The 11,891-nt window shown below is 39.3% G+C and overlaps 1 pseudogene; it reads left to right on the top strand.

The window, feature by feature from the left end:
- The first annotated feature begins 2,935 nt into the window (after positions 1 to 2,935).
- LOC111767301 (F-box/LRR-repeat protein 6-like) lies at positions 2,936 to 10,637 on the top strand (annotated as a pseudogene).
- Positions 10,638 to 11,891: the final 1,254 nt, after the last annotated feature.

Genomic DNA, 11,891 nt, shown 5'->3' with positions numbered 1-11,891 from the left:
TTTGGTTCACATTTTCCATACTGCCCCATTATCAACACAGTACATCTTTGGCATAGATTCAAGAATATTATATTATTACTGCTAAAAATAGTCCATAGGTCATTTCAGTTTATTTTTCCCATGTGTTCCCAACACCCTACAGTAGTGATATACCTTTGCTCTAGCTCACAAAGGACACTCTTGCATCTGTACCATCAACCACAATTCTCATCCACTTCTTGGTTTACTGTGCTATTCAGTTCTTAGATTATTCTCTAGCATTCTGTCAGTTGGCATTTATGTCCCTAGACTACCATTTTTAGCCAGATCCCCATTTATAAACTAGCTATTACTCACTATTTGTTACCATCCATTCTATACATTTCCACACTTTTAGAGTAAAGCTAATTAAAACTTCTACATACATTAAACATCATTAGTCTATCTCAGTCCTTATCTCCATTAATAATCCACCACCTACCACCAGGTCTTGAAGATATTTTCCTACAATTTTTTCTAAAAGTTTCATGGTTCTTGCTTTTATTTTTAGGTTTTTGGTGCATTTTGAGTTAATTTTTGGATAAGGTGTGAGACAGAGGTCCTCTTTTTTCTTTTGGCTATGGATATCCAGTTCTTTCAGCACCATTTTCCTGAATGGACTGTTCTGCCTAAGCTGTGTGGGTTTGACAGGCTAGTAAAAAATCACTTGACCATGCATGTGAGGGTCTGTTTCTGAGTCATCAATTTGGTTCCATTGGTCTATGTGTCTGTCTTCATGCCAGTACCATGCTGTTTTTACCACTATAGCTTGGTAGTATGATGTAAAATCTGGAGATGAGGGTTTGCTTTTCCTTTTATGATGTTTCTGGCTATTCAGGACCCCTTACCCTTCCAAATAAATTGGATAATTGTGTTTTCAATTTTTTTTAAAATGCTGATGGAATTTTTATCAGGGTTGCATAAAATTGATATACAGGTTGAATCTGTATATCAATTTGAGTAGAATGGACATCTTAATGATATTTAGTCTTCTAATCCATGAACATAGAATGTTCTTCCAGCTGTTTAGGACTTTTTTTATTTCTTTTAACATTGAGTTGCAGTTTTCTGAATATGAGAGCTTTACATCATTGGTTAAATTTATTCCCATTTGAGTTTTATCTGTCATATTTTATTTTCACCACTCTTTTGTCACTTTTAGTTACTTTTATTGATATAATCTTCATTTCTAGACTCTCTTCCAGGCCTCTCTCTCCTATCTTTTCTTTTCAGGCTCTAGCACACCCTTTATTATGTCCTGAAAATCTGGTCTCTTGCTTAGAAATTCTCTCAGTTTCTGTTTATCTGTAAATATTCTAATCTTGTCCTCATTTTTGAAAGACAGTCTTGCTGGATATAAAATTCTTGGCTGGAAGTTTTACTCTCATAGTATCTTAAATATATCAGACCACTGTCTTCTTGCCTCTATGGTTTCTGGTGAGAAATAAACGCTTAATCTTATTGGGTATCCCTTATATGTTATGCATTGCTTTTCTCTTGCAATTCTCAGAATTCTCTCCTTGTCTTTGGCATTTGACATTCTGATGAGTATGTGTCTCAGAGTTGGTCTATTCAGATTTTTTTTGGATGGGAGTACATTGTGCTTCTTGGACAGGGAAAGCTATATCCTTCAATAGAGTTGTGAAATTTTCTACCATTATTTCTTTAAATATTCCTCCTGCACCTTATCCCTTCTCTTCTCCTTCCGGGTCACCCATGACCCATATGTTTGCACATCTCTTGCTGTCGTTTAGTTTCCTGAGACCTTGTTCAATTTTTTCCATTCTTTTCTTCATCTGTTCTCTTGTATGTTCACTTTCAGAGGTCATTTCTTCAAACTCACCAATCCTTTCTTCTGCCTCCTCAAATCTGCTATTATATGATTCCAATGTTATTTAAATTTCATTTATTGCACCTTTCATTCCCATAAGGTCTGCTATTTTTATATGTATGCTTTCAAATTCTTCTTTGTGCTCCTCCAGTGTCCTCTTAATATCCTTAATCTCTTTAGCCATCTCATGGAATTTATTAAGGAGATTTGTTTGAACCTCTATGATTAGTTGTCTGAACTCTTTTATGTCATCTGGAGGCTTATCTTGTTCCTTTAACTGGGCCATATCTTCCTGTTTCTTGGTGTGGATTGTAATTTTTTGTTTGTGTCTTGGCATCTGGCTTACTAGAATATTTATTCTGGGTGCAGTTTTTCTCTTTAGTTTAGGGCTTCCTGCCCTCTCTCCCTTGCTGGTTGTGCAGTAGGAGCCAAGGATGTAACTGGTGCTATAAACTGTGGAGGCTAAAGCTGCCCTCATTGCCCCGGGGACCAATGAAGCTTCTCCCAACATTATCGTTTCCCAGAAGTAGGGACAGAGTCACAGCTGTGTGGAATAATCCAAGTCGTGCAGGCCTAGACTGTGGTTGCCCAGAGAGACCGATGAAGCTTCATGCCCCTTTCTCCCCTGCATTGGATGGGGATGGAGCTGCAGGTGTGGGCAGTAATCTATGCAGTGTGGGTCCAAGATGACCACTGTTGCCCTGGTAGACTTCAGATTATTCAGTTTGTGGCAGCCAAAGGTACCCAAACTTTACCTGGATAGGCTGGTGCAGAGCTAGCCACTCTACTCCCTGCCAGAGGCGGGGCTGAAGCCAAGGCTAGGGCTGGAGGCTGATTCAGGTGAAAGAAACCAGTTCCTATCATCATTGTGATGTTTGGTCAGCGAGGCTTCCCCTCACGCTAGGGGCGGAGTCAAATGGCTGTCACTGCCCTCTTTCCTTTCCAATCTGGACAGATTCATACCCTAGCTATTCCTTGGTTTATTCCTTAGCCATCCAAGTCTACCAATCAGTAGCTGAAATTGACAGCCAACCGTGTCCTCCTCCCTTGTTTTTGGGAAATGGAGCTTCCAATTCCAATCACAGAATGGCTCCCGGGGTGGCTTGTGCCACCAGAGTAGGAAATCACCAGCCTCCGCAGCTTGGCTGGCAATTTCGTGAGAAGACAGTGCAGGTCCCTGCAGCTTCCTCCTTGTCAGAGGTGGCACTGGGGCTTAGGCTAGACCTGCAATCTGACCTGGATGGGAAGAAGCCAGTCCCCAGCAGCACTGGGATTCTCACTCCGCCCCACTTCCCCTTGTGCCAGGTGCTGAGATAAGATGGCAGCTCCCAGCCTCTTTCTGACTTGGGTTCAAACTTCAGCTGTTCTCAGATTATACTGTAGCCCGCTGAATTTACTCCTCTGAAGTTGAAGCTGAAGTTGGTGCCCAACTGGCTCTTCCTCCCCTGTTTTGGGGAAGTGAAGCTTTCAATTCCAGCCACAGAACAGCTCCCAAGGCGTCTTGTGCCTCCAGTGGAGGAGGGCACTGGCCTCCGTGGCATGCAGCGCTCTACTTACGAGTCTTCTCTGCAGATGGACAGCCTCCTCCTTCTTCCATTCCTTCAAGGATGTTGCAGGATGCCCTTCTGGCCTCTTGAAGCCCCCAAACAGGTCTTCAGCTAGCTCAGATAAGTCTGGGTATTTCCTAACTGCCCTGTAGCAGGAGCTGACTCTAGGAGTGCCTTACTCCACCGTCATCTTGCTAGTTGTCCTCTCTCTTTTTCTTTTAATCTCTCCTCCCTCTCTCAGATTGAGATGCCCTGTTGGCATCATGAAGTCTTTCCAGTGGTGGCCTTTTCCAGTGGTGTTTTCTCAGAGGAACCCCCACCAGGCAGCACCTAGGACTTTAGCCTTCCCCAGTTCTTTGGCCATTTGGTGGCTGCGCTCATCTATAGGACCATCAATATTTTTATATTGACCAGCTTTTTATTTTTGTGTTTACACTGATATGATTACCTTCCTGAAGACATCATTTTATTCTAATTCTGCAGTTTCCTCTCCAGTCTTCTTTAGCACAAGTTTCCAATGAGAGTCTACATCCCCTGCTTTCATGTTCTTGTTTATCAATTTTTTTTTCCCCTTTCTCAACCACTATAAGATGGAAACTTCTCCTTTCAGGTATTCTGGTGATACCTTTCTTACCAATTCAGTGGCTTTATATACTTGTTCCTCACTTTCTTTGGCTTTCCAGCTGAGGAAATTAATATCGAGAATGGCAAATGTACCCCAAGTAATACAGGAAATAAATGAAAAGGCAGGAATCAGATTCAGGAATTGCCATGCTGTAATGCCTGTGCTCCTGAACATCACAGTGTGTTATCTTTCTAGTAATTGCCTTTCCCAATACTTCTCTCTCCTGTATCTAAATGTAAACATTTGATGGACATTCAATCCTCAGTTCTCTACAGTTCTATGTTTATAACTAACATTTATTGAGTCCCTACTATGAACAGAGTTCTGTGCTAGGAGCCATATATGTGTTATTTAATTAAGCTTACTCAACAGTTTTATGGGATACACATTATTTTCCCAATTGAGCAAGTTGAGGCTCATAGAAGGTAATTGACTTAACCTAAACTTATTCCAAAGTCCTATGTCCTACTTTAAATTAAATATATTACTTTTTCAGTAATTTTTATAATCATAAAGTAGTATGTGTGCTTTGTGACAAGTAAAGCAACACAAATGCTCTTAATCACTTGAGCAAGTCAATGTTAATGGCTTGCAGGCATATAAGGTTTTTAATGTTTAATTTTATTAAAAATATTTTTAGTAAATTGGACCTACTATTCTGAAAGTTTTCCAACTTAAAGATACATCACACACATTATTCCTGATCTTTCATTTCCATTTTTTAATAGTTGGATCTTAGTCCATAATATGGCTGAATCAACAATTTCCTCATTGGCATTCAGGTTTCCAGGCTTTTCAGCTACAAACTGCCTCTAATAAACAACTTTTTATGTATAACCTTAGGCTTATATTCCTAAAGGATCTATTCCTAAAAGTGAGATTATTGGGGTGAAGGGGTGTGTGTACTTTAAATTTGAGTAGAAGTTGCAATATTCCTTTCCAAAATAATTTGTGACTGTACAGATGGATCCAGGTGCCCTAGTGATATTAAAAAATCCACTAATTTCTGTTTTTTGACTCTGATTTCTTCACAGGCTTTATCAATAGGCCAGTTCCCTCTTCATGGAGGGCAACTGGCCACCAGGTGTCTATATTCTACCAGCCTAGCAACTCCTACAGAGAGTTCATTCTTTTCAATAGTTCTGGTAACAGTCTCATGATCCTCATCTACTGGAATGACTTGGTCATGGTTACTCCAGGAGCTGGGACTGGGGGTCAAGTAGTTTTGAATCAACCTGAATCAGATGATCTGAAAGCAGCAGAAAACGGAATTTTCAAGAAAAACCAAGATTCTGGAGTTAAGAAAGGCAGAAAGCAAAACGTGATTTCCACTACCAATAGATAGTGAGTTCCTAGGGAACATGGACTTTGTCCTACTCACTTCTGTTTTCTAGCATGTTGATACAGTGCCTGGCACATCAATTGTTCTCAATAGATATTTGAAGAAGGGCAGTTGTTTTTTCTTTCCATGTGCTTCCCCTTAGAATGACTTCTCCTTCCCACTTTTCTATGTCTTAACTATATTTCAAATCCACATTAGTCTTACCTTCCTCTTACATTTTCTAACCTACTACTTATCACACTCAAGCCTTTTTGTGTCTTAACATTCTTGCAACTTTATTCTGTATTGTATGACTATTTATATATTTCACTTGGATGTGTCCAATTAAATTTTTAAAAACTTAAAGGTAGAAATTTGAATCTAACCCAAATAATATTCTCCATGATATTTAGTGTTTTATTTTTCAATTTGGATGCAATAAAAATGTATGCAAAGCAAACCAATGATTCAACAAGGTCAATACAATGAAGTTTATCTTACAGTGATAAAAGTTTAAGATTAAGAAATATTAAATTGTTGTTAAACTTTGTATTCAAATGTTATAGTTTCAGAGTAATAAAGCAAAATGTTTGACATATAAGGGGAAATGGACAAATGCAGAATTGCTGTGGAGAATTTTAACATTTCTGTTAAAGGTCAAAGTAAATTTTCATTTTATAATAAAGTTGATTGTTGATAAATTCTTGGTATTTTGCCCTGCTTAGAGTACATTTTCTTTTCAATGTCTTTGAAACAGGTATCATGTTGTTAACTCATATATTTATCTGACATCTTCTTTAAGAATGCTTATTATCTCAATGTCGTACCAGCATTCTCAGACTTCCATATCTGTTACCCTTTCTGCCATAATTTTCTTGAATTCTTTTGACAACAGAAACCAGACTCTTTCTCTATATATGTTCTCCATCATTTATGATGTAGGGTTCTTTTTCTTCCCCCCTTACAATAAATGAGAATATGAATATTCATGCAAAGATATGCTTTTACAGTGGAAATTCTTAAACTACAACCTTGAGTGTATACAAAAGAGTAGCACTATATTAAAAATAGAGATTATGTATTTATCTATCCCCACTTCCCCATCAATGTCAGAATTGTTGTCTAGGTATATGAATTTGTCACTATAAACATTTATATTGTAAATAAAATAGGTATATATGAAAGTTAATACTCACACACATTACTTCTGTAGTCTTGCTTATTTTAGTGCTTCATGCTGTCCAAGCTTGAATTTCAGGATTGGGTAAACCATTCAAACTCACAGCATTTTCTCCCAGTAGTTGTTGAAGAACAGGTCATAGATAAAAGGAACCATAAAAGAGACCTCTCTGAGTTGATTTGTTCCTCAAATTGTATATGATATGCTATATATACACCCTCTTGTACCAGTGGGTATATGTCCATTTAAATGCAAATATTCATATTAATTTATGAGAAACTAATTCTTTTAATGAGCAGAGTATGCAAATATTCTCTAACAATACCATTTATCTTCAGAAATTTAACTATTGGCAGGCTGAATTGAGCATAGATCTTATGATGAAGTTCTCTTACCTTGTAATTAGCTGTTCTTCAATCAATGACATGTTTTCTTGTCCACAGTGAATTGACAAATCTGGAATGACATCCAATTTTCGAGGTCTTAGTAGGATGTCTCCATTTCTCCAGGGAGGTTTTTTTCTTTCACTTTAATGAGGGAATGTGGTATATAAACTTCAAGTTACAGACTATTAATAGCCTACTTTTTAGCTGTTTTTCCCACACTCCATATGCATCAAATTGGGAGTTAATCAGGAGCTTCGCTGAGCTTGGATTTTTCTTTATTAGTTTTTGCTTAACTCTATTGTTCTATTTTAAAACTGCAAGTTGACTCAGGCCTCTGCCCCATTACTCAAAAAGCTGCCTCCAGTTCCTTAAGTTTATGCAGAATCCTTGACCATGCAACTGTGAGCTGAGATAGCTCTGTACAGGTTCATCTTGGCTCTGATATATGTTCCCCAGAGGCCACTTTAGAAGTACTGTCTTAACATCAAATCTCAAAGACTTACCCAAAGCACTCCTTGGGCAATTAATAAAAAATCAGCCTCTAAAGAATAGAACAGGAAAATATTCAAATTTTATCACTGTCATAGTTTAAACTGCTGCATTAGATATCCAGTTATTATAGTTTCACCAGAAGCAAATTAGCCCAGGGCATGATTTTTAGGCTTTCAACTCATAATGGGAAAATAAGAGTAAAAGAACAGTGCACAGAGTTTGTATCTCGTCAAGTTTATTCTTAAGTTTTCCTAAATGGCAAACCAACAAGTTTATTTTGTAATTTAGAATCACAAATTCTTCCTATAATATCTTTCATTCTTGTGATTGCGTTCAAGTTTCTATCAGTAGAAGATATTTTTTCACCTTTTAATAGATGTGTACTAAAAGCAATGTTAGAAATAGCATGTTGCATTAATTGGGAAGGCATTTACAAGAGCATATTATAGTGAGGGATGCTTTACTTCTTAGGAATAAAATAAATTAACTTTTTTGTGGGACAACTTGCATTCTACCAAAGACATTAATTCAATTATTCACAAATATTGAACATCTGTTACAGCAAGGAACAATACTAATGTATTCACTAAAGTTCTCCAAAAATTTTTAATTATCTGTTTTTCAGCAACTGTGATATCTCCAGTTACAATAAATAATGTTTATAAAGGTAGACTAGGACACACAGTATTTAACTAATTCCCAAGGTTGGTAGTTTCCAAGGACTAGTCCAGGGAAATTTATTATTTTGAGGCAGTTTTCATTAGTCATGAAAAATGAGAAAAAGAAATACAATGTAAATATAAGTTTAAAAGAAATACATTAATTTACTTAAAAGGGCTGGTATTTATTATTTTCTTGTTTTGTTTTACATATTTGCTTATGAAATAATAGTGATAATATGCTGATGGCTTTCTTTTACTACATTTACTTGATTAAATAAAAATTCAGTAACCTTATGCTAGCCTTCTAAATTATTTTTAACAACTTTATTATTGTATATATTACTACAGTAAGATCAGAAGTTTTCATTTTTGGTGAAGTCAAATTTATCTAATTTTCTTTTGGAGAGTATGCTTTTGATGTCAGATATAAGAAATCTTTGTTTAACCCAAGGTTACAGGGATCTTTTTACTATATTTTCTTCTACAAGCCTCATAATTTTAGGTTTTTCATTTAGGTGTATGTTCCATTGTGAGTTAGTCTTGGTAAATGATGTGCTAATCAATATAAGTTCAGGTATTTGCAGGTGGACATCCAAATGTGCCACCAATTTTATTTTGAAAAAGATTGTTCTTTATACACTGAATTGCCTTTGTATTATTTCTGAAAACCAGTTGTCCACAAATGTGCGGGTATATTTTGGGACTATGTTCAATCTGTCTGCTTAATCTACTTTCTCTACTTTTTAAAATAATACCACACTGTCTTAAATTATGTTTATAATAAATAGTGTTATTAAGTCAGATAGTGCTAAGTCATACCTGTTCTTTTTTTTTTTTTCAAAGTTGTTTAGGCTGCTCTAGATATTTATATTCCTATATGACTTTTAGAATCAGCTAGTCTTTTTTTTTAAAGCATGCTAAGATTTCCACCCCCAGAATTTGTTAGTTCTATAGCTCAATTTGAGGAGACTTGATATATAAACAATTGAAGTGTTTTGATCCATGAACATAGCATCTCTCTCTATTTGTTTAAATTTCCCTTAATTTTTCTCAATAATGTTTTGTAATTTTCAGTAAACTGGTATTTCACATCTTTTGCCAGATTTATCCCTAAGGATTTCACATTTTTGATGCTATAGTATGGTTTAATTAATTTTGTTTTCAACTTAGGTATAGCTATTACACAGAAATACAACTGATCTTGTATCCTGCCATCTTGGTATATTCACATATTAAGTTTCATTATTTTTAAGTAGATGACATCAGATGTTGTGCATAGATGATCATGTTTTTAGCAATTAAAAACAGTGATACTTTTACATTTTCAATCTAAATTGCTTTTATTTCATTTTCTTGTCTTGTTATATTAGATAGAATCTCCAATATAATGTTGAATAAAATTGGCTAGATTAAACATTCTTATCTTGTTCCTGATCTTAGAGGGGAAGCAATTAATCTTTCAAAATTAAGTATCATATTAACTAAGTTTTTGTAGAAGCCCTTAATCAGGTGGAGATTTTAAAGCTGCTGGTGGCAGCTGATGGGCCCATGCTCCTCTGCAGTGGTTGCCCATATGTGCTGCCATTGGCTGAAGGCCACCTCCCAGCTGGCATTCCGCACACAGTAACTCTGTTACCCCTGCTGGCTGACACCCTGGAACTAAGGCAGAGAAGAAACTCCTTGCTTCCATGGAATAGTTTATGCCCAATTTGTTCTCCCAGCTCTCGAGGTTGACCCTCATCTATTGGAATTCACAGGTATACCCGTGCTGATTCTGGTTAGCAAGTCCTGTGCTCAGCTCATTGTCCTCAATTTCCAGCTGCTAGTTTGATCCCTGACACCCTTGTCATGCTGGCCAAAACCTGCCTCCAGCTCCACAGTGTGGACCTCCAGTATTCCATAGTGGAGTCCACAGCTGTGGCAAGTTTCCTAAAGGAGGCAGGGCCCTGAGTATGCAAGCTGTGGCTGACCTGTAGTTTCCAGACAGCTGGCATCTTGGCTGTACTGCTGGGCAGCTGCTGCCCCAAGTTCCAGCCTGACAGGCAGCTAGGGGATTGCTGTTGCGACTGATGCCAGAGCTTACCAGCAGAAAGGTTGCCCCCGTTTACAGCTGCTGTGGCTGCTGAACCTGATATGGCTGCCTGAGCCTTCTGGGTGAGGGGCGGCCCCCAGACCAGTCTTCCCCAGCCTCCAGGAGTTCTTCTTCACTAACTCTACCTCCAACTTTGTGAGCTATGAGGACCTGAACCACCTGCTCCATGGCTGCCCCAACCTATACCTGCTGGATCTTTGCAGCTGTGCCAGCATCATGCCCGCCAGCCTTTATTATCTGCTCTGCCAGGAGCTGGAGCAGCTGCATCTGGGTCTCTACAGCGTGCCTCACCTGCTGATTCTCATCAAGGAGGGAAGCCCCCTGTTGACTCAGAAGTGGTACCACAACTGCAGAACTGGACTTGAGTCTCCATGGCTTCAGTGAGAAGAACCTGGAGCAGGTCCTAGCTGCCTTCTCAGGTGACCCAGGAGCTCACACCTGGCCTTGTGCTTCCCCACCTCAGGGGCATCTGGGTCACACTGAGTACAGTCAGCTCTTTTGATCAGCAGCCGCACCTCCACCTGGAGTCCTGCTGCCATTCCTGGGGCCTGAAGTGGCCTCTGGGGCTGGAGGAAGCCTACTGGTGCTTGAAGCAGCTGTTCACCAGTGACCCCCGCACACTGTCATTGCCTCCTCCAGCTAGGTGGCTGCAGCCCCCAGCCCCCAGCCCCTCAGTCAGACCCATCTTATACCTTGCCCCAATTTTGGATGTTGGAGCAGTTTGTTATAATAAAACATTCTTAGGGGGGGAAATTACACAAGCCTGACATAAAAATCAATCTAGGAAAGGTGTAGAGAAATAGAAATCCCCAAGGAAGTGTCAAATTGTTAGTGAGTTTAGTTCTAGGCATTGTGCATGTGGCAGGCAGGGTCCAATCAGAGACAGAAATCACAAAGTAGGTCCACACAGGGGAAGCTGAACATAAACCATTATTAACTATGATAACAAGTAAGCTTTGAGACATAAGGAAGTGCACTATGGTACCCTAGGGTGGAGAAAGAGCACCCAAGGAAGGACAAACTTGGAAGAGGTTTAGACCGCCCCGGAGCAAGTGAGGCTCATCCCACCAGATAGCTGAGCATTTCACTGGTTTGGACAGGCCAGAGCTGGTCTGGAATTTCTGGGCAGGCACTAGGTCATCCTCCAGAGGTTAGGAGGTGGGGGAGCAGTTGATCAGCAACTGATGGGTGGGAGGGCAGTGGCAATCTGGAGCCAGTGTGGTCTGGAGGCTTTCAGATCTTGTGGGCTGTATGGAGGTTCCTAGCCTCCTGCAGAGGCTGGAGGCTCTGAGATTGTGCCCGCCACAAGGAGGGGTCTGATTTCCAGGTAGAAGGGTTCTGGCAAGGCCGAGGCTGCAAGGTCACGGAGGGACTGCATTTTCCCATTGGGCAGTGCTCCATTGGATGTCCTTATACCCAGGCCACCGACTCCCAGCTCATACCAGAAACTGTAGGAGAGTTTCTTTCTCTTGAATATCCCTCAAGCACTCTCTATGCAAGCTCCAGACCAGGCTCACTTGAAAGGACAAATGCTTAAAGGATTTCTGTTATCACAGAGCTTACCTATACTAGAGAATGCACTCAGAACTGAGAGGCAATAAATTGATAACTGACACACTGTCACATGGTGAGGATCCAATTCCAGATGGGATTTTGGATTATGGTGGAGGGAAGCTCTGTGAAGGCTGAGGAAAATCCTGAGCAGGCTTTAGGGTAACTAATCATCCATATGAATCA

Source organism: Dasypus novemcinctus, chromosome 8 (assembly GCF_030445035.2).
Source record: "Dasypus novemcinctus isolate mDasNov1 chromosome 8, mDasNov1.1.hap2, whole genome shotgun sequence".
In the NCBI taxonomy this organism is placed as follows: domain Eukaryota; kingdom Metazoa; phylum Chordata; class Mammalia; order Cingulata; family Dasypodidae; genus Dasypus; species Dasypus novemcinctus.
The sequence above is the reverse complement of the archived record's forward strand: the minus strand, read 5'-3'. Positions and strand labels throughout refer to the sequence as shown.